The sequence below is a fragment of the Canis lupus genome, chromosome 4 (assembly GCF_048164855.1).
Source record: "Canis lupus baileyi chromosome 4, mCanLup2.hap1, whole genome shotgun sequence".
Taxonomy (NCBI): Eukaryota; Metazoa; Chordata; class Mammalia; order Carnivora; family Canidae; genus Canis; species Canis lupus.
The window spans coordinates 5,278,459-5,298,283 of NC_132841.1; the positions used below are offsets into that span (position 1 = coordinate 5,278,459).

Sequence of the window (19,825 nt, forward strand, 5' to 3'; positions counted from 1 at the left end):
TTTTTTTATTTTTTGAGGGATGCTTGTATTGTGATGTATTTCCCTCTTAGGACTGCTTTTATTGTATCCCAAAGATTTTGTATAGTTGTATCTTCCTTTTCATTCATTTCCATGACTCTTTTTAATAAAATCTCTAATTTCCTAGTTAACCCATTCATCTTTTAGTAGGATGCTCTTTACTCTCCATGTGTTTGAGTTTCTTCCAAGTTTCTTCTTGTGCTTGAGTTCTAGTTGCAAAGCATTGTGGTCTGAAAATATGCAGGGGACAATCCCAATCTTTTGGTATTGGTTGAGACCTGATTTGTGACCCAGTATGTGGTCTAATCTGGAGAAAGTTCCATGTGTACTTGAGAAGAATGTATATTTATGTTTGGATGGAAAGTTTTGTATATATCCGTGAAATCTCTTTGGTCCAGTGTATCATTTAAGGCCCTTGTTTCTTTGGTGATGTTCTGCTTAGAAGATCTGTCATTTGCAGAAAGTGCCGTGTTGAAGTCTCCTACTATTAGTGTATTATTATCTAAGTGTGTCTTTACTTTGATTGATATACTTGGCAGCTCCCACATTAGGGGCATAAATATTCATGTTTGTTAGGTCTTCTTGTTGGATAGACCCTTTAGGTATGATATAGTGCCCTTCTTCATCTCTTACTACAGTCTTTGGTACACACTTTATCTGATATGAGGATTGCTACCCCAGCTTTCTTTTGAGGACCATTTGAATGGTAAATGTTTCTCCACCCCTTTATTTTCAGGCTGAAGGTATCCTTAGGTCCAAAATGAGTCTCTTGTAACAGCATATAGATGGGTCTTGCTTTTTTTATCTAGTCCGATACCCTGCGTCTTTTGATGGGATCATTTAGCCCATTCACGTTCAGAATAACTATTGAAAGATATGGATTTAGTGTCATTGTATTACCTATTCAGTCCCTGTTTTTCTGGATTGTTTCTTTGGGCTCCCTCTTTCTTTTACAGGGTTTCCCTTAATATTTCTTGCAGACCCAGTTTGGTAGTCACATATTCTTTCAGTTTCTGCCTATCCTGGAAGCTCTTTCTCTCTCCTTCTATTCTGAACGACAGCCTTGCTGGATAAAGTATTCTTGGCTGCATGTTCTTCTCATCTAATACCCTGTATATATCATGCCAGCCGTTTCTGGCCAGCCCTCTCTGTGGAGAGGTCTACTGTTAGTCTGACATTTCTCCCCAAATAAGTTAAGAATCTCTTGTCTCATGCTGCTTTTAAGAATTTTCTCTTTGTCTTTGAAATGTGGAAGTTTCACTATCAAATGTCGAGGTGTTGAATGGTTTTTATTGATTTGGGGAGGGGCGTCCTCTCTATCTCTTGGATCTGTTTCCTTCCTCAGATTTGGGGAGTTCTCAGCTATGATTTGTTCAAATATACTTTGTGGTCCTCTCTCTCTCTCAGCCTCTTCTGGAATCCAAATTAGGTGTATACTCTTTCTTCTCAAGCTATCATTTATTTCCCTAAGCCTTTCCTCGTGGGCTCTTAATTATTTTTTTCTCTTTTTTCTTCAACTTCCTTCCTTACTATCAACTTGTCTTCTGTCACTCGCTCTCTCTTCTGCCTCATTAACCCTAGCAGTTAGGACATCCAGTTTGGATTGCATCTCATTTAATCTGTTTTTAATTTCAGCCTGATTAGATCTCAATTCTGCAGTAACGAAGTCTCTAGAGTCCTTTACACCTTTTTCCAGAGCCACTGGCTTTATAATTGTACTTCTGAATTGAATTTCTGACATCATATTTAATTCCAAATTCTGTAACTCTGTGGCACAGAGTACTGTTTCCGGTTCTTTCTTTTGTGGTGAGTTCTTCCTTTTAGTCATTTTGTCCAGTGCAGAGTATGAGCAGGCTGAGTCAAAAATATCAACCACAACCTAAGTAAAATACACCATAGATGATTCTGAAGAGGTCAGAGACCAGAAAATAAAAGAAAAAGAACAGAACAAAATAAAACAAAAGGACACTAAAGTGAAAATCAAATTTTAAAACAAAGTAGTAAAAATAAAAAGCCAAAAACAAGAAGAAAAAGAAAGGAAAAAAGTAAAGAAAAGAGGAAAAAGAAAAGAAAAAAGGGATGGTCATGGTGAGGAAGTGGTAGTGGAGAGAGACTGTAGTCTACCTGAGGGGTCCTAGAGGATGATCCTCTTGGTTCTGAGTGTATTTTGTTATGTATGTTAGATGATGCTCAATCCCAAATTTATATAAACCAGCAATACTTCTAGAAAGGCCCAACATTGACCACAAAAACATAAATAAGATAAAAGAGGGAAGCAAAATGGGAAGGAAGAATATAATCTCAGAGAATGAACAGCATGATAGTCCACTTGGTTCTGGGTGTATGTTGGTCATGTTTTAGAAGGTACTAACTTCCACTATTGTAAAACAAAACAAGGCAGAAAAAAAAAATACGCACATCTTGTATATCTACCAAAATTAAATTGAATACATTGAAGAGAATCCAGAAGTGAAAAATCTATCTAAGACATGTAATTGTAGAAATATGAAAGTCAAAAAGGAAAAACTTTAAAATGAAGAGCTGGTAAAATATTGTAGTTAAGGTGGGAAAAGAGAAAAGATAATGGAAATTTTTAGTCTGATATAAAAACAAGTCCTAATGGAAAAAGAAAAACAAAACAAAACAAAGGACTCTCTAGTTCTATATACTATTTTCCCTCAGTCCTGGAACTTTCCAGCACTGCTTGGTCAAGAACTTGCTCTTCCTTTGTCCTTCTAGCAGTTCTTCTGTGGGTGGGCCTGCTGCCCTGATTCTCAGGTGTGTGTGCCTGGGGGAGCTGCCCCGCCCCCTGCCAGGTCCTGGGGTCAGTGGTGGCTGTTTACCCCGTGAGGCCTGTGTGCCCTGGCGGCCCCGCCCCTCCCAGCACGAGGTGAAAGAAGGAAGAAAAACGACAATGGCAGTGGCCAGATTTCCAGCTCTGGAGCCGAGCTCCCCACAAGTAACTAACTGCAGTCTCCCAGTCTGCACTGGCCTGGATGCTCCCAGGACAGGTGCAGGTGTACTGGTCTGCACAGCTTGGGGGAGAGTTCTCGGTGTCCTGTGCCCTCCCCGCTTCCACCTGTCCCCAGGGGAACTCAGGATGGCTGGCTTTGTCTGCTCGGGTACCCTGGGATCCGAGGCCCTGTGCTTCTAGACCCATATTCCCGGGGACCGCTTCCCCCAAAGGGAACGGGTTACAGCCGCCTCCATCCAGAGCCAGCCTGCCTAACTGCTTTTCCCAAATGTCCCAGGGCTGCAGTGCTCCAGCCCTTTACTGATATCAGACTGCGGTTTGTGGTGAGCTTCCCTCCCCCCCACCCCCCACCCCCACCGGCGCCCCTCCTATTATTGTGACTCTGGGAATCTGGAGGCTTCACTGCCCCTCCTGCGATTCTGCCCAGTTTCCCTGCTAAGCGCTTTTCCATCCAGGAAAACTCCAGCGCAGATTTTTAAAGTTCCCGCTTCTCCAAGGCTGGACTTTCGTGCCCTGGGGGCTTTCACTGCCTGGCTCCTTGTGGTGCCCCTCCCCCACTTTATTCTTTTCTATTTATTTATTTATTTTTTGCCTTCCTACCTTGTTAGAAGTGAAAACTTCTCTCTGTAGCATTCCAGCTGTTCTCTCTTTAAGTCTCTGGTCAAATTTGTAGGTGTTCAGGATGCTTTGAAAGTTACCTAGGTAAGCTTTTGGGGCCAGGTGAGTTGAGGACCCCTACTCTTCTGCCATCAGGCCCCTCTCTCTCAAATAACAAATTTGTGGCTTTGAAACCATAAGTGTGTTATAATATATTGCAGCAGCAATAAGAAGCTAATACAAACTCTTCCTATTTTACCACTGAAGAAAACAAGAGGCTGAGGGTTTGCCCAAAGGCTGCATAGGGAGCAAGGAGCAGCTGGAGCATTCCAAATTCTGCCTTTTGGCTCCAGATCCTACACTTGTCGGCTCTTGCTTGTGTCCTGCCTGAGAGATTGTTGGGAGACCAGGAGCATCAGAAGATGAACCCCACAAGGCAGGCAGACAGGAGCTGGATCCTTGGACCCTCTTGGTTGAGTGGAGGATGGCCTCCATTTCGTTGCTGGAGCCCCTTTCTAGGGGGATCTGCTCACGTCCATGCCGACTGTGAGTGTCCCCCTAACCCCAACACTGGAGATGAAGTCAGCTCCTCATCCCTGCTTACCCAGTTCCACCTGACACCAAGCATGGACTGAGCTACGTGCTGATGCACAGTGCTACCTTTCTCCATCATCACATGGTTTTAAAGGGTCTGGCCAGGTCATCTGTAAGCGCAGCAACCTTATGCATATTAGATTCTCCTGTCTCCAGACATCTGTTTCTATCTCAAACTTCTGTTTATTCATTCTTGTTCTTTAATATAAACAATTCTTTATGTTAGGAGTTCTTTAATAAAAAGATTCTCATCCTTCAATCTTTGACTAAAATAAGTAAGAAGAATTTTAAGATGGTGTTTCAAGATTATTATTCTATTTTTTTAAAATATTAAGCACAGTAAGCATTACCCGACACCACTACTCAAGATATGTCTGCTGAATTTATATTTCAAGTATTTTACGGGCACTTCTTAGAATATCAAAGGAGCAATAGCTAACATTTGATTAGCATCTTGTACTTTAACCAAAAGAACTCACGTAACCTGTCCACTTGATCTTTTCGGAAATGCTAGGAGACCTGAATTTTTATCTCCATTCTTAACTGAGAAACTAAGTCTCAGGTATAATTTGACTAAGGCGCACAGCAGAGCCAGGACAGGAACTCGGGGCTCCCCCACATTGTCAGTTGCATTCTGTTGCCTCTTAGGGGGAATATGGCCCCAGATGCCCTTACAGGGCAATATGTATATTCAGATTCCAGGTCATATGTACTCTTCCCAAGTACAGGAAGAAGATGCTGGGGTGACTGCGTACCACCACGTGGCTGGGGCCCACCTGCTGGAGGGAGTATCTGAGATCCCTGGGCCTTTAACATGAGAACGTCCTGGGGGGTAGTTTGGATGAGGCTCACCCATATCTCAGGGCACAGGTAGGCATCCTGCAGAAGACCCACGGTGCCATGCAAATCTGCTGGCAGGAGGCCCCCAGAGAACATGGCCTCAGCATGGATGATGTGACCCTGAGTGGCCGCAAGTTTCCAGCAAGCATGGGCTCCCAGCGTGATGAAGGCAGGCCTGCTTCTCAGTGCAAACTGCTCTTCTTCCATTTGGGTCCCCCAGGCTCCCAGGTTATTCTGTGCCACTCACCCCACCTCTCCCAACACAGGTGTCCTAGGGACAGGTGAATCCAGGACTTTCTCTATTTTCTTTCTAGGTGCCTTTGGGGTCCTCCCTTTCTACAAGTCTTCTTCATATAAAAGCTCTGGCATCCAAAACATGTTCCCAAGGAGGGCTTTCACAACCTACTTTGAAAGAAAAAAGCAAAGTACCTCTTTGCCTTTCTATTCCTGCTTTAATAATCCTAGTTCCCCCAAGGCAATGTGGATGCCTCTGGCTGGCTGGGAAGGATAGGATACAAGGCAGCAGGGAGAGAAAGCTAGCACAGACCAGTATAGCAGGACATTCTCTCGCTGCCGAGAGAGCCAGTTTGTCCTCACCCTACCCTGGGCTCACCTACTCATGGAAAGGAAAGAGCCTCATTCAGGGTCCCCCAGAGAGAGGTCCCCTGGCAGTGTGGGGATGCCAGATTCTCCCCCAATAACTGGCTGTTTAGAGGGGGTTGCGTCATGTCCCTTCCCCCAGTCTTTAGCTGCCTCTGGGTGATAACTCAGAACCTCTGCCAGAAGCCTCTGAATCCAGGTCCAGCCCAGGAACACTGTAGAGACTGAACATGGAACGTCACGTACTTGTCTACTGCTAGTTTTCAAGTGTGCATACACATCTTTGGGCTTGGAAGATAAAATGAATGTAAGTGTATTACTGAATTCTTTATATCACTCTTTATCTTCTGAGTCGATATCAAAAGTACTGCCACAAGGAGGCTGCTGTTTTTTTTTTTTTTTTTTTTTTTTTTTAGAAGGGACCTTTATGCTTTAAAACCATTGGAGCCCTAGTCTGTGAAATCCTTTCCATTTTGAGTCCTCTGTGGTTCATTCACAAATGTAGTAGATTTTCTAAAACACTGTAAATTTTTTTGCTGCTCTCTACCTTTTTCCACATTGCCTCTCTGTATCAGCTGCGGGCTTCAGGGCAGGAAGAATTCCTAAGCAGCCTTGCTCCTTCCACAGGACATTGGTAGAGAATTTCCAGAGGACAGGTCTTCCCTGCATAGGTGTAGAGAACAAGCCTAAGACTGGCTGTTGGTCCCTCAGCCTCCCCGGCAAAGTGGTGACTGATTAGCAACTGGTAGGACCTCTGCCGCCCTCTCCCTGCATTTCTTTGGACCAGAGCTTCATTTTGTCTGCATCTCAGATTTGGATACTTATCTCTGCATCTTACAGGGACTTTGTAGATGAGCTGGACTACGGGTACATTTTTCTTGCTTCTTAAAGCCTTAGTATCTTGATAAGACTACTTCTTTCCCAGGTGCCTCTTCCCAACAACTAGCTAACTTCTGGCCAGAGCCAGCTTTCCCGAAGACTGTTTTGCTCAGAGATTTCCCGAGATTTCCCACCATGGTCCAGCCGTGTGGCACAGTAGGAGTATCACCACCTCAGATGCTACATGTCGAGACGGGGCACAGCTGACATCGGTTGGGCCAGTTAAATGGGTCCTGTGGCCCATGGCCTCCTTGACTACTGGGAAAGGTAGAACTTCTCTTTGCCTCCAGCCTCGGCCCTGCCACTCCCCACTACCACCTGTACCACTTAGGGACAGTTCACCCAGAACAACTACTTTGCAGGGGGTCACCAGCAGGCTGCCAACATGGTAAAGAAAAACTCAACATGAGACCCTGCATCTTTTTTCCTGGAAAATGACCAGATCACTTTCAGGCTTATTTAATGTGTCATATTTTTTTCCCCACTGGTGCTAAAAAAAATTCTCCTCCATGCACAGCTCACTTGAGCAACACAAATCAATCTGTCTGCAAAGTGTGAATAAACACCCTGGAGAAATCTGTTAATGTATGTAACAGATGATTAGCAGTGTTGGTGGGTGATGGCCTGCAAGGTCAGCCTGCCTTCCTCTTTTGAAGACAACTATCAGAGGAGCCATTTGGTCATAAATTCTCCTATACTAGTATGAAAACTCTATTACTATTTTTCTCTGTTTTTTTTTTTTTTTTCATCACAATCAAGCCATTAGGTTGTTATCTCAGGAAGTCAGGGGACAGTGTCTCATATTTTATGAATTTGCTAAGTCATCTCATTGGTTTTGTTGCCACCTGATGCATTATACTGGACTCTAATCTTTTTGGGGCAAGAGGATGACAGAATGTCACAAAGGGACACCCTGAAATGCAGAAACCAAATCTTGCTCACAATCAGACAAGTAATCAAAAATAGAAATGGGATCAAAAGCAAATCTCCTGGCTTCTCATCCACCCTTCCTCTCTGAAACAAAACAAAACAACCTCTTTTCATCTCCAGAACGAGTGTTGGAGCATCCTAACTGCTCCTGCTTGACTTGAAAGAGGATTCTTGAATTTAGTTCTGGCAGCTTGTTCTACAGTAGAGGTGCTTCGTCTTTGCACAAAGATGAAAAGTATGAAACTTAAGTCCTGCCCTGCCCTGTGAAGTGTTCTCCAGCTGGAGGAACACAGCCTGCTGATCCTTTCTTTGCTTATGGTCCACCAGGCGTCATCTCAGGGGTTCTTCTAAACTCTCATGGGACACAGTCCCAGAATGCAGCTTTCCTGTCAGTTTGTGCTATCTTTTGGTGAGCCAAGGATTAATTTGTGCATCACCACTTTGAAAGCAATTACAAGAAAGCCATAATTATGCTAGACGTATAAACAGTGGTAAGTTGGAAGCCACTTTTGAGTCCTGCAGTGCCTACCCCAGGGAGGAGGGTATGAGCATCAGTCCCCAGGACCGCTGCTTCCTGAGTGGTGGTTGACAAAGGCTTCCCATCCACAGAGCAGTGGATGACTGGTGGTAACGGCAGTTTCCAGCTCCTCTCCTGCACCCATACCACTCAGAGTGGCTCTTGTTTTGTTTGTTTGTTTTTGTTTTTAAAGATTTTATTTACTGATTCATGAGAGACACAGAGAGAGGCCGAGACATAGGCAGATGGAGACGCAGGCTCCCCACGGGTAGTCCGATGTGGGACTTGATCCCAGAATCCTGGGATCATGACCTATAGCAAAGGCAGATGCTCAACCACTGAGCCACCCAGGCACCCGGTGGCCCCCGTTTGTGACAGGCAGATCCACCGGGCCCCGAACTGGCATCTCAGGCTGTGCTGACCCGCGTACAAACCCTGTGCCTGTGCTCTCACCAGAATTCCCAGGATGAGCAAAACGCCTGGCTCTGGCTGCCCTGCCACTGATGGGGCATCTCCTCTGCTGCCAGCCACGGCACCTGTCTGCTGGTCTGGACTGACCACGGTCTGCGGTCCTCCACAGCAAAATCAAGTCCCTACTGTGCTCTCAAGGTGTGTATCTGACCTTTAAGGCGCTGATGATCTTGAGGATCACCTGGAAACAGTCTCACAAGAGAACTCATATTTCTTGAATAAAGAGTGACAGCATCTCTCATGGGCTTGTGCTTGATTTGGGTGAAGTTACGGTGAATGAACAGGGCCTCGAATATCTTCCTGTTGTTGTCCTATTTAAAAGAAAGGGAAGGTAAAAGTGAAGGGCATGTGTAATCTGATACCAACCACTTCTGTTCCTAGTGTGCACCCTTCAGGAACGCTTGCTCAAGAGATATATTCATAGCATCATGGTACATAGTTACAACAATAACAAAATATTGGGATCCCTGGGTGGCGCAGCAGTTTGGCGCCTGCCTTTGGCCCAGGGCGCGATCCTGGAGACCCGGGATCAAATCCCACGTCAGGCTCCCGGTGCATGGAGCCTGCTTCTCCCTCTGCCTGTGTCTCTACCTCTCTCTCTCTCTCTCTCTCTCTGTGACTATCATAAAAATATATATATATATATATTGGAAATAATCAGCTCTGCAATAATAGGGCAGAAGATAAATAGGGGGGAATATATACAGTAGAACACTATAGCAGTGAGCTGCTCAGAAAAACAGTTCAGGAGGATACACATAGGATGCCATTTATAAATACTTTTAAATAGAAAATAGTTCTGTGGATTGCTTAGAGATATGTACATGTGTTTTAAAAGGTATGAAGATTTGTGGGAATAAAAAACCAAATTCATAAGAGTGATTACTGGGGAGAGGTACCAGAGCACTTCAACCACATATTTTTGTTTTATTTCATAAGCTGGTGATAGATGAGAGTGTGTGTTATATTATTCTCTCAGTTGGACTACATTCCATAATAAAAAAGTAGTTTGGAAATACCTCCACTAAATACTGATTTTTTTAAAAGACATTATTAACATGAGAACTGCTAGGTTGTTTTTTTTTTCTTTCATGGAATAAAACTTTAAAAAATATAAACAAAAATCTTAATTATCTTATTGAAATAACTCAATTTACAGTTGATTTTTAACTTTATATTTTCCTGTGAATTTTGGGTATTTTGTTGTATTTTTTTGTAGACTTATTTATTTTAGAGAGTGAGCCCATGTATGAGTTTGAGCGGGGTCGGGAAAGGATTGGAAGGGCAAAGGGAGAGGGAGACAAGGAGACTCCCCAGCGAGTGGGGAGCCCAAGGCAGGGCTCCATCCCAGGACCCTGGGATCATGACTTGAACTGAAATCAAGAGCTGGACATTGAACTTACTGCACAACCCAGGCACCCCAAAGTTTGATATTTTATAATGAGTACATAATTAGGGAGGAAAAAAACTAGGTTGTTTCCATTTGGAAATAAACACATCCTTCAAAAGAATTCTTGAGACCTGGAGTCTTTGCAAGTGAGGACGTTTGACTCTAGAAAGGACACCACCATTTGGGTTCCAAGATACTGACTGAGAAAGCAGTGGATGCTGGGTTGTTGGTTTGTTTTTCATTTTTGCATTTCAATTCATTAAATATCTACTGAGTGGAAACCCCTTTCCTAGCTGCCCTGAGGTTACAAAAATGAACCTAACAAATTCCTCATCCTCAAAAAAGTTGGCAGTCTAGAAAGGAAGAAAACACATTCACTGCTACTTGAATACAAGAGTACAAGGTCTATGGTGGTGAGGACAACAAGAAGCCTAGAAGCATCACGGTGATGGATGGTGGTGCTCCGCTCCAGGCACTGAGAGGACAAGCCGGCTGGAGAAAGTTTTGTTTGAGAGGGTGGTAACATTTAAATGAGACCCCAAAAATGAGTAGAAGCAGCTTTTATTAGAAAGAGTTGGGGTGGCGAATAAATAAAATAGCGAAAGCAAAAGATGACAGTGGGAAAGTTTCAGGCACCTAAGAGTAAACTCAGGCAGCTGACTCTAGGTTGGGATTGGAATTATTTAACTTTGAATATTATACAGAGGAAGTTTGGTACCGATTTTTCTTAAAGCCTCTCATGTATTTGACATTTCAGAGGAATTCATATACCATGACATGAAATGTAGTTTAAGAAATAAAATAATGGCTTTATATCTGAGCCTCTGCTTTTTCTTGCCTTATATAAACATCAATTTTACTAATTAACTCCTGTCTGAAAAATCCAGCAGGTGTTAAACGTCATCACTTCCAAGTAGAGCAAATGCCAGTTCTATTCAGAGAGGGATTGCACGGCTGTCTCCTGGTCTTGCTCAGTTCTGGGGTGGGGAGGGGGGCGGTAATTAACTTGAGGGTGGTCTGGCTGCCCACATCATCAGTCACAAAGATTCCAACGAAGCAAGCCTTCAGAGGGGCAGCCTGGCAATAAATGACTAGTGAGCTACAGAGAGCCAGATGAGATGCTAAGACCAGGAGCCCTTGACCCGGGACTTGCATGGAAGCCCCAGAATCAAAGGCGTCTGAGGACTCGGATCACAAAAATGGAGGCAAACCTCTGAATGAAGTGTACAGGGTGGGAGGCTGGGCTCATGGCAGGGAAGCTGTCATTAGCAAGGGCACCGTCAGCCTGGGAGTCAGGACGAAAGGGCTGGTGCGAATCCTGGTCCACCTGCTCCAGTGTGGGAGAGGAAGGGCATTCTTCTCATTTTCCTATAACTCAACTGAAGCATGCATCCCTCTGGTGGCACAGGACTTTAGTCTCCATCTTGACCCAGTGTCCCCAGCCTCTCTGGGACTTATGCGGGTTCAGGGTGTGGCAGACTCACCCCCACACCAGGCCCCACCTGAGAAGGTTCTGTAGCCACCCCACCCCACCCCCAGCCACATGGACCTTGGAGAAGGTCGCCCTCTGGTCCTGGGGCAGCTCTACTCTCCCTCCTGCTCTGGCCAAGGCACACACACCCCCGTACCCTGAATTCTTTCCCACCTCTGAGGCTCAGGCTTTGGAAACGAGAGCCAAAGACTCTTGGGTGCATCTGCTGTTTAATCCACCACACTCATCCCATCCCTCCGTGAGCAGGGAGGTGCAGCTCAACAGTCCTGAGCACTGTCCCCTCACGCCAGTTTAAAGGTATGAATTTGGGTTGTTCTTTTTGTCAGGTTTCACTCTACTCCAGGTGGTCTAGCTTTTTCCCTTACATGTGTATTTATGTATTTTTTAAGATTTCATCATTTTTTTTGAGAGACCGAGAGCGCGTGCAGAAGGAGAAGGAGAGGGAGAAGCCTAACAGGGCTTGCTCCCAGGACCCTGAGATCCTGACCCAAGCCGAAGGCAGATGCTAAACCAACTGAGCCTCCAGGTGCCCCTCTCCCTTACATGATTACACACACGGAAGGCTTGCCGTTCCTGACAAAGTCCTGGGGAGAGCAGACGGTCCGTATTACAAGACCCCTGGCACGGCCTGCCCCCGTGTGCCTCTGTCGTATTGATAATTGCCACTTACCGAGGGCCCGCCAGAAAGTCTTCTAGACCCTTCACTCACACTTTCTCATTTAAGCTTCAGAACTGTGCCATGTGGCAGGTATAAGTATGCCTGATCCTCAGAGGAGTTTTAGAGCAGTGAACCTATTCTGTAGGACACCGTAACGATGGTTGGATCTATCATACATTTGTCTAAACCCATAGATTGTATAGTACCCAAGTGAACCTCAATGTAAACTCTGGGCTCTGGCTGGTAATGGTAGGTCAGTGCAGGTTCACTGATTGTTACAAACGTCCCACCCTGGTGGGGGATTCTGCTAGAGGGATGCCATGCATGTGTGTAGAGGGGAGGGGTTTGGGAAATCTCTGTATTTTCTGCTCAGTTTTGCTGTGAAACCCAAACTGCTTTGAAAAATAAAGTATTTTTTAGAAAAAGAAGTTGAGAAGTTTGCAGGAGAAGGTTGGGATGGTGGGAAAGAAAAGTAGTGTCCTGAGCAAGAGAGAGACGAGAAGTGACAGCAGGCCTGCAGCTTTATGGAGGTCCCAGCATCAACCTGCAGAAAGTATCACTCCTTATTCTTTTCACCAATTTCCCTGGGTACCTTTGCCATGTGGGGCTCTCCCCTGCCTCTGGTAATTCCTTCCCCAGCAGTCTGGCAGCTCCTCACACCTGGGTATTGACAGGCTCTGGGTCCTCCTGGGAGCTACTTTCAAAGTCAGCTCTTCCCCAGGTTCAGGAAAGTCAGCAGTGTGTTACAGATTTTCCAAGAGCTACAATTTACTAACAATCTTCCTTTGATGTTTAGGAGCTTGTTTGCAAATAGCAATCTTGACCAAGACGAATAACAGGTCGCTAGAGGTGAAAGAGAATTGTGATGGAGCCAAAGATGACAGAGGAAGCTTATGTGATCATACTACTAAGAATCTGGTAGGAAGCAAATGAGATGGAAAATAAATTCATCCATGCACACACACACACACACGATGTAAAGTCAAATCCTGATACTTAGGAACAAAATAATGTCATTTCTTTAAAAGATTAATTCTCCAGGATCGTGCAAATTAGTGGCTTGCTAAAGAATGTTTATAGAAAATTCATTATTCTTGAATAATGCTAGGAACTGAAATATGACAGCATTTGTCCTTTTTTCAGTTAAAAGTTACATGGAAAATTCAAATGTGTCATTTTGCTCTGACAGACACTTCCCACCTTGTAAAAATAGCTTTTCTGTTGAAATAATGTCACATCAAAATGGGATTGACATAGTCTATAGCACTACCCTGTCTTTCAAAGTACTCACTTGGGACCTGTGACCACTTCTTTCTGGTTTCTCCCTTTCGGCATGAAAAAGTCTGTCCTAAGCCACCATTGTGTTTTGGAAACAGATAACTTGTTTAATTTCACAGGTTCACAGCTAGAGTAGAGCTTTTGCCTCAGGATAAAATCATACCTCACGTCTCACCCTCACTTGATTTATAGAGATTTTGGATTTAGATATAGTACTGGAATAAGATTAAGACTTTGGGGCTGTTGGGACGAGGGGGAATTTACTTTTCAATGTAAGGAAGACATGAATTCTAGGCATCCAGAGGGCAGAGTGTTATGGGCTGAACTGTGTCCCCCACCAAATTCAGAATGTCACAGAATGTGACCCTGTTTGGAGACTGGGTCTTTAAAGAGGTAATTAATGGGGTCATGTGGATGGGCCCTATTCTAGTGGGACTGGAGATTAGGACACAGACACACAAAGAGGGAAGACCATGTGAGGACACAGCAAGAAGACGACCATCTGTAAGCCAAGGAGAGACACCTCAGAAGGAACCAACCTGCCGACACTTTGACCTTGGACTTGTGGCCTCTCAAACTATAAGAAAATAAGTATCTGTTGCATAAACCGCTAAGTTTGTGGTACTTTGTTATGGCAGCCAGAACAGACTAACATAGTTGGAGAGGGCCAGAGGGAGGCTGGAGGAGAGAGGGAGGGGCCAGCTATCAATCACATGTGAGTGAAAGTGTCACAGGCCACTCCCCCCACTGAGAACCCAGCCTTGTTAACCACCTGTATCTGTTACCTGCATTGCAGCTGTAACAAATTACCACAGTTCTGGAAGTCCGAAATCTGAAAAGGGTCTCACTGGGCTAAAATTAAGGTGTTGGCGGAATTGTGTTTCTTTCTGAAGGGAAACCTATTTTCTTTCCTTTCCCAACCTCCAGGCTGCATACATTCCTTGAGACACGGCCCTCTTCCATCTTCAAAGCTGGCTAGCAATGTAGCATCTTAAAATCTCAGACTCCGACACTGACTCTCCTGCCTCCCTCTTTCTCTTATAAGGACCCTTGGTGATTACATTAGGCCCTCTCAGATAATCCATGGTAACCTTCCTATTTTATTTTTAAAGGTTTTATTTATTTGAGAGAGAATAAGAGAGAGAGCATAAGTGGAGAGAAGGGTAGAGAAAGAAGCAGACTCTCCACTGAGCAGGGAACCTGACATGGGGCTTGATCCTGGAACCTCGGGATCATGACCTGAGCCAAAGGCAGATGCCATCTGACTGAGCCATCCAGGCACCCCTAACCTCCTTATTTTAAAGTCAACTGATTAGCAGCCTTAAATCCATCTGCTATCCTAATTCCTCCTTGTCATATTACATAACATATTTATGGGTTCTGGGGATTAGGACATGAGCATCTTTAGGAACCCATTATTCTGCCTACCTCATACACCCTGGAAACCAGATAAGACAGTGTATGTCAACTATATTGTCAGGCAACATTGCTTATGGTAAAACTGTCCACTGATTGGTAAATTACTTAGGGACTGGAAGCAGTTATGAATGAACTTCAGATACCTAATATAGACACTATACTTTGGGCTTTCTCCAGTTTTGATGACTTTTTAAAGTGACATATCTCTGTGGGGACCTGGAAGCTATTTTGAAGAGATACTACTTCTGTGGGCAGAGGTCTTTTGCCCCTCCCAATAAAGATCTCACCTCCTTGAACCATGCTGCCACTTGGGAATTAAATAACTCCTGGATGCCATAGAAACTGCAGTAAGAACTACTAAAGGGCTCCTTATGAGATGTCCTGACACTGTCCTGCTGGCAAGCTGGGGCTTCTGTCCTTATCTTTTTAAATAGATTAGTCTATGTTCTATTATAATCATGTGAGTCTGTTTGCTCAATCTTTGGTGTTGTACTGGACTAATATGGTTGGCTTTCATCTTGCAACCAATGAGGAGCTGTATTAGTCTGCTTTGGCTAACAAAACAAAGTACCACAGGGTAGACACCTTAAACAAAAGAAATTTATTTTCTCACAGTTCTGAAGGCTGACATCCAAGACCAAAGTGTTTTCAGAGTTGGTTTCCTTTTGCTATAAAGGATGTTACTGGTATTTTTTATGAAACTTGGAGTCTGAGGATCAGATGATAGTGATGTATCAATGTAAACTTCCTGACTGATGGTGGTATTGTAGTTATATAAAGAGAATGTCCTTGTTTTCTGGAGATCCATAGTATTGAGGAGTAATAGAGAGTCAAGTTGGTAACTCATGCTCAAGTGGTTCAGAAAAAAAATCTTGGTGATGTACTTGCAACCTTTCTATAAACTTGAGATTTTTAAAATTTTAAAAGTTTAACATCCTCTTTTTTTAAGATTTTATTATTTATCTTAGATTGAGAGAGCACAAGTTGTGAGAGGAGGGGTAGAGAGAGAGGAGAGAGAGAATCCCAAGCAGACTCTGCTGAGCATGGAGCCCAAAGCGGGATCTGATCTCGCCACCCTAGATTATGACCGGAGCTAAAATCAACAGTCAGATGCGTAACCAACTGAACCACCAGACACCCCACATTAAGACCATTCTTAAAAAATAAATGAAGCCAATAAGCACATGAAAAGATGCTCAACATTGGCATCAGATGTTCAGTAGTCATTAGGCAAATGCAAATGAAAGCCACAGTGAGGTCCCACTTCACACCTACTGGGATGGTGATAATACCCTCCAAATGGAAAATAACAAAATTGGTGAGGATGTCAAGAAATTGGAACCTTCATACATTGCTAGTGGGAATGTAAAATGGTTCAAAATAGGTACTCAGGCAAATGTATGTATGTGCATGTTCAAAACAGCAGTAATCAAAATAGTCAAAAAAGTAATCCCAACAGCTCAAATGTTCATCAAAGTATCAGCAGAAAATTGTGGTATATCCATACAGTGGAGTATTATTCAGTCATAGAAAGGAATGAAGCACTGATATGTGCTACAAAATGAGTGTAATCCCAAAACATTATGCTAGTGAAATAAGCCAGACACAAAAGAGCACCTATTGAATTATCTCATTTATATAGCATGTCACAAGAGGCAAATACATAGAAACAGGAGCAGGTTGGTTGTTGCTAGGGACTCTGGGGAGAGCTGCTTAATGAGTATGAAGTTTTATTTTGGAGTGATGGAAATGTACTGAAATTAGGTAGAGGTGGTGTTTGCACAACATCGTGAATGTACTAAAAGTTCACTTCAAAATAGTTCATTATGTCAGGTGAATGTCACCTCAGCAAATTTATTTAGAAAGTCAAGTATTTCAATGTAAATGTTGTCTTACAAAATGGTAAGAGATAAAATGCAGTTGCCAGCAGCTGGAGTCCTTAGAAACAGTATTTCCTGGAACTGGTCTCAGAGGATGGAACTGCCTCGTCTTCTTCAGCTAGCTTAGTCTGTCTGTCAAGACTACTATTTCCCGAGGGCACAAATAGGCCATGGCATTTGAAGCCCACATTAGGGGGAACCACCAGAGTGAGGGCAGAGGGCTGCCCTAGGAAACAGGAGGAACCTTCCTGGAGAGAGGCAGTATGTCCAGACTCATGATAGGCCACTGGTTCTACTCTGCTCTGACGCTGGAAGCTGCACCTGAACCCTCGCAAGATGGCTGAAAACTGCCAACGGGTGCAGAGGATCTGGCTGGGAGAGGCAGACAAATTGGCATGAACTGCTTCTCCCCAAAGGGCATGACCCACTGAATGTGTGTTGGCATTTTTGACTACATAGTTTGTGATATGCAGTGTACAGTTGAAACCTTGAACTACACAGGTTTGAGCTGTAAGGGTCCACTGGTGGGATTTATTTCTGATTAAGTATAGCACAGTACTGTAAACATACTTTCTCTTCCTTATCTTTTCCTTAATAACGTTTCCTTTTCTCTAGCTTAGTTTGTTGTAAGAATATAGTATAAAGTACATATAAGATACAAAATAAGTGGGGGATCCCTGGATGGCTCAGCGGTTTGGCGTCTGCCTTTGGCCCAGGGTGTGATCCTGGAGTCCTGGGATCGAGTCCCACATCAGGTTCTCTGCACAGAGCTTGCTTCTCCCTCTGCCTGTGTCTCTGCCTCTCTTATGAATAAATAAATAAAATATTTTTTTAAAAAAGATACAAAATAAGTGTTAACTATGTTACTGATAAGGCTGCTGGTCAGCGGTAGACAATTAGTAATTAAATTTGGTGGGGAGTCAGAAGTTATATGCAGATTTTTGGTTGCAGGGAGGGTTGACACCCTAACTCCTACGTGCTCAAGGGGCAGCTATATGTAAGTTCAGAGTCTGTATGGTCACCTCTGCAGGCAGATGTCTCCCCAAGAGCAAGCTCCACACTTTACCCATTGGCAATGGCCAACAGCCTCATGTAAGACTGTTCTCCATACGAACTACATAATAGTTTGGTGTCTATAGTGACACAATAGCTCCTCTGTCACTTCCCCGTTCTGCAGAATTTCATTTTATGAAGCTTCAGGCTTAGTCCTAGCAATTTTGTGCCATTTGGTCCATAAATTATAAAGAATAATTTGTTGTTTGGGGGTGGGTTTTTTTTTTTCACTTTTCTCATTTTATTGGCCACAGGGGAAGGGGACTTTTCCCTGTCACCCAGACATGGTCACTCAATTTCTTCAGCCACTGTGAGCTTGGACCCTGAGGGCCCCAGGGGCTGCCTAGGCATGCAGGGCATACTCCCATCATCTCAGAGGAGCACCAGATAGTTGTAGGGCATGGCCTGGTTGATCATGATTGCATATTTGGCAAAGGGGCTGAGGGGGCCAGAATTATATCAGGGCCCCCAGTGGGGTGGTGGGAGTCAGCACCAGCCTAGGCATTCTCAAGGAGAACAGCACATCTCCCAGCCATCTTGATCTTGGCTGCAGCCAGTAATTTATTGGTTTTATCAGTATTGAATCTTTTATTTCTGTAATTCTGAAAATACAGACTGAAGAGCAAAGAAACAGAACAGAGATGAGCATGGGGTCTCCTTCCTCTGCCCAGCCTTGCCATGCAGGTCTGAGCCAAGGCTTTCACCTGGCCCTGCCCTGTGACTCATGCTCCCACCTCCTCTGAGGCTTCCATAAGTCGACTTCTGGTGCCCCATAATAGTCATGAGTTACAATTCTCCCACTTCAGCTCAAAGTCACTTCTAAGCTATATCCCTGTCAGCCTGCCTGTCTGCTGGGTATGTTCTCTTTGGTGTCCTACGGTCACCCTAAACGCAGACTACCCCACATGAACTCACTGCACACATCTGCAAGCCCTCCTTTCTCTTCTTGAGCCTGGTGAGTGGCCTGACACCATCTCCTTGACAGTGGGCCAGGCGCCTTCCTTCCCCACCTTCCCCAACGTTCAAATCCTAATGTCATCCTCTTTATACTTCCATCCTAGTACCAACTTTCTATCACCCTCCATCTCCTCTCCTTGCCAGAGCTTCAACTGCACACAGGGAGTCTCTCATCTAGACTCATGGAGCTTCCAAACTGGTCTCTTGCTTATCTCATTCACCTCTGGTTATGTCCACACTATGTTGAAGTGATCTTTCTAAAATGTAAAAGTGCTTAAATACCCTTCAGTTGATTATAAGTTTGCTTGATACAAGTCTCACCCTCTTAGAGTGGCATTTGAGACCCTCTGTGATCTGACCCCTACACTCCTGGGCTCCAGAAATAAAGAACAATGCAGTGTTTAGAGCATGTCAGGCTTGTTTGTGGTTTGTCTACCTTCACACATGCTGTTCCTCTGCCTCGTGGGCTCCTGGTCACTTTGCAGGCTCAGGTTGAGTATGAAGCCCTCCCACTCTTCCTCTTATCATCCTGCCCACCCCAAGAAGAATCCATCCTCTCGTTTTTGGCCCCTCTACCCTTCCTAGACTATTGTGGTGACTTCTGGAAACTATGACTGCATATGCTGCTGTGAGATTTGTCTCCCACGAGATAGAGGGCGACAATCATGTATGAATCACTCTCATTTCTTCAGTGCTGTGCCTGACACAGTAAGAGTCAAATGAATGAATGAAGGGTGATCAACCTGGGGTTTTCATCATATTTTTTTCTCCACTGATTAGCTACTTAATGACTTTGGGGAAATAACTGGCTAGACTTCAGCTATTTCATTGGTAAATTGGGGAAATCGAGATGGGTATAATTTATGAATTCTGTTGTATAGGCTGTTTCTCAGCCCATGTTCCTATCACCCTAGGATGAATTTCTCTTACATAGCCATAAAACACGATGCCATTCTCAGAGAGGTGTTTTCTAACAGGTCTTACAAAGAGCAAAATTTATGTTGCTTCATAGAAATGATCACAGTCCTATAGCCACAATCTTTTGGTCATGGTCAGATTGGGTTGAATAGTGCCCCCGCCCCATTCCTACCCACCTGGAACTTCACAATGTGGTTATATCTGGAAATAGGGTCTTTGCAAATGTCATTAGTTAGAGGTCGTCCTGGATTAGGGAAGGCCTTATATCCAGTATATGGCTGGTGCCCTTGGAAGAAAAGGAGAGGACACAGAAACACGGAGGGGGAGGGGGTTGTGTAGATGGGAGCAGGGATTGGAGTC

General features: G+C 44.2%; 1 protein-coding gene across 6 annotated transcripts in view; it reads left to right on the forward strand.

Annotated features, from left to right (window-relative positions):
• The window catches only part of GNG4 (G protein subunit gamma 4), an 80,625-nt gene that overhangs the window by 13,979 nt on the left and 46,821 nt on the right, over positions 1–19,825 (forward strand). For 2 of the 6 annotated variants that reach the window (XM_072822973.1, XM_072822968.1), the window contains exon 1: positions 12,858–12,878. The exons of the other annotated variants lie outside the window; for them this stretch is intronic. The gene's annotated coding sequence lies outside the window, so the exon portion shown is untranslated. Of the gene's footprint in view, positions 1–12,857; positions 12,879–19,825 lie in introns of those variants that run through there. 6 annotated transcript variants of the gene reach the window in all.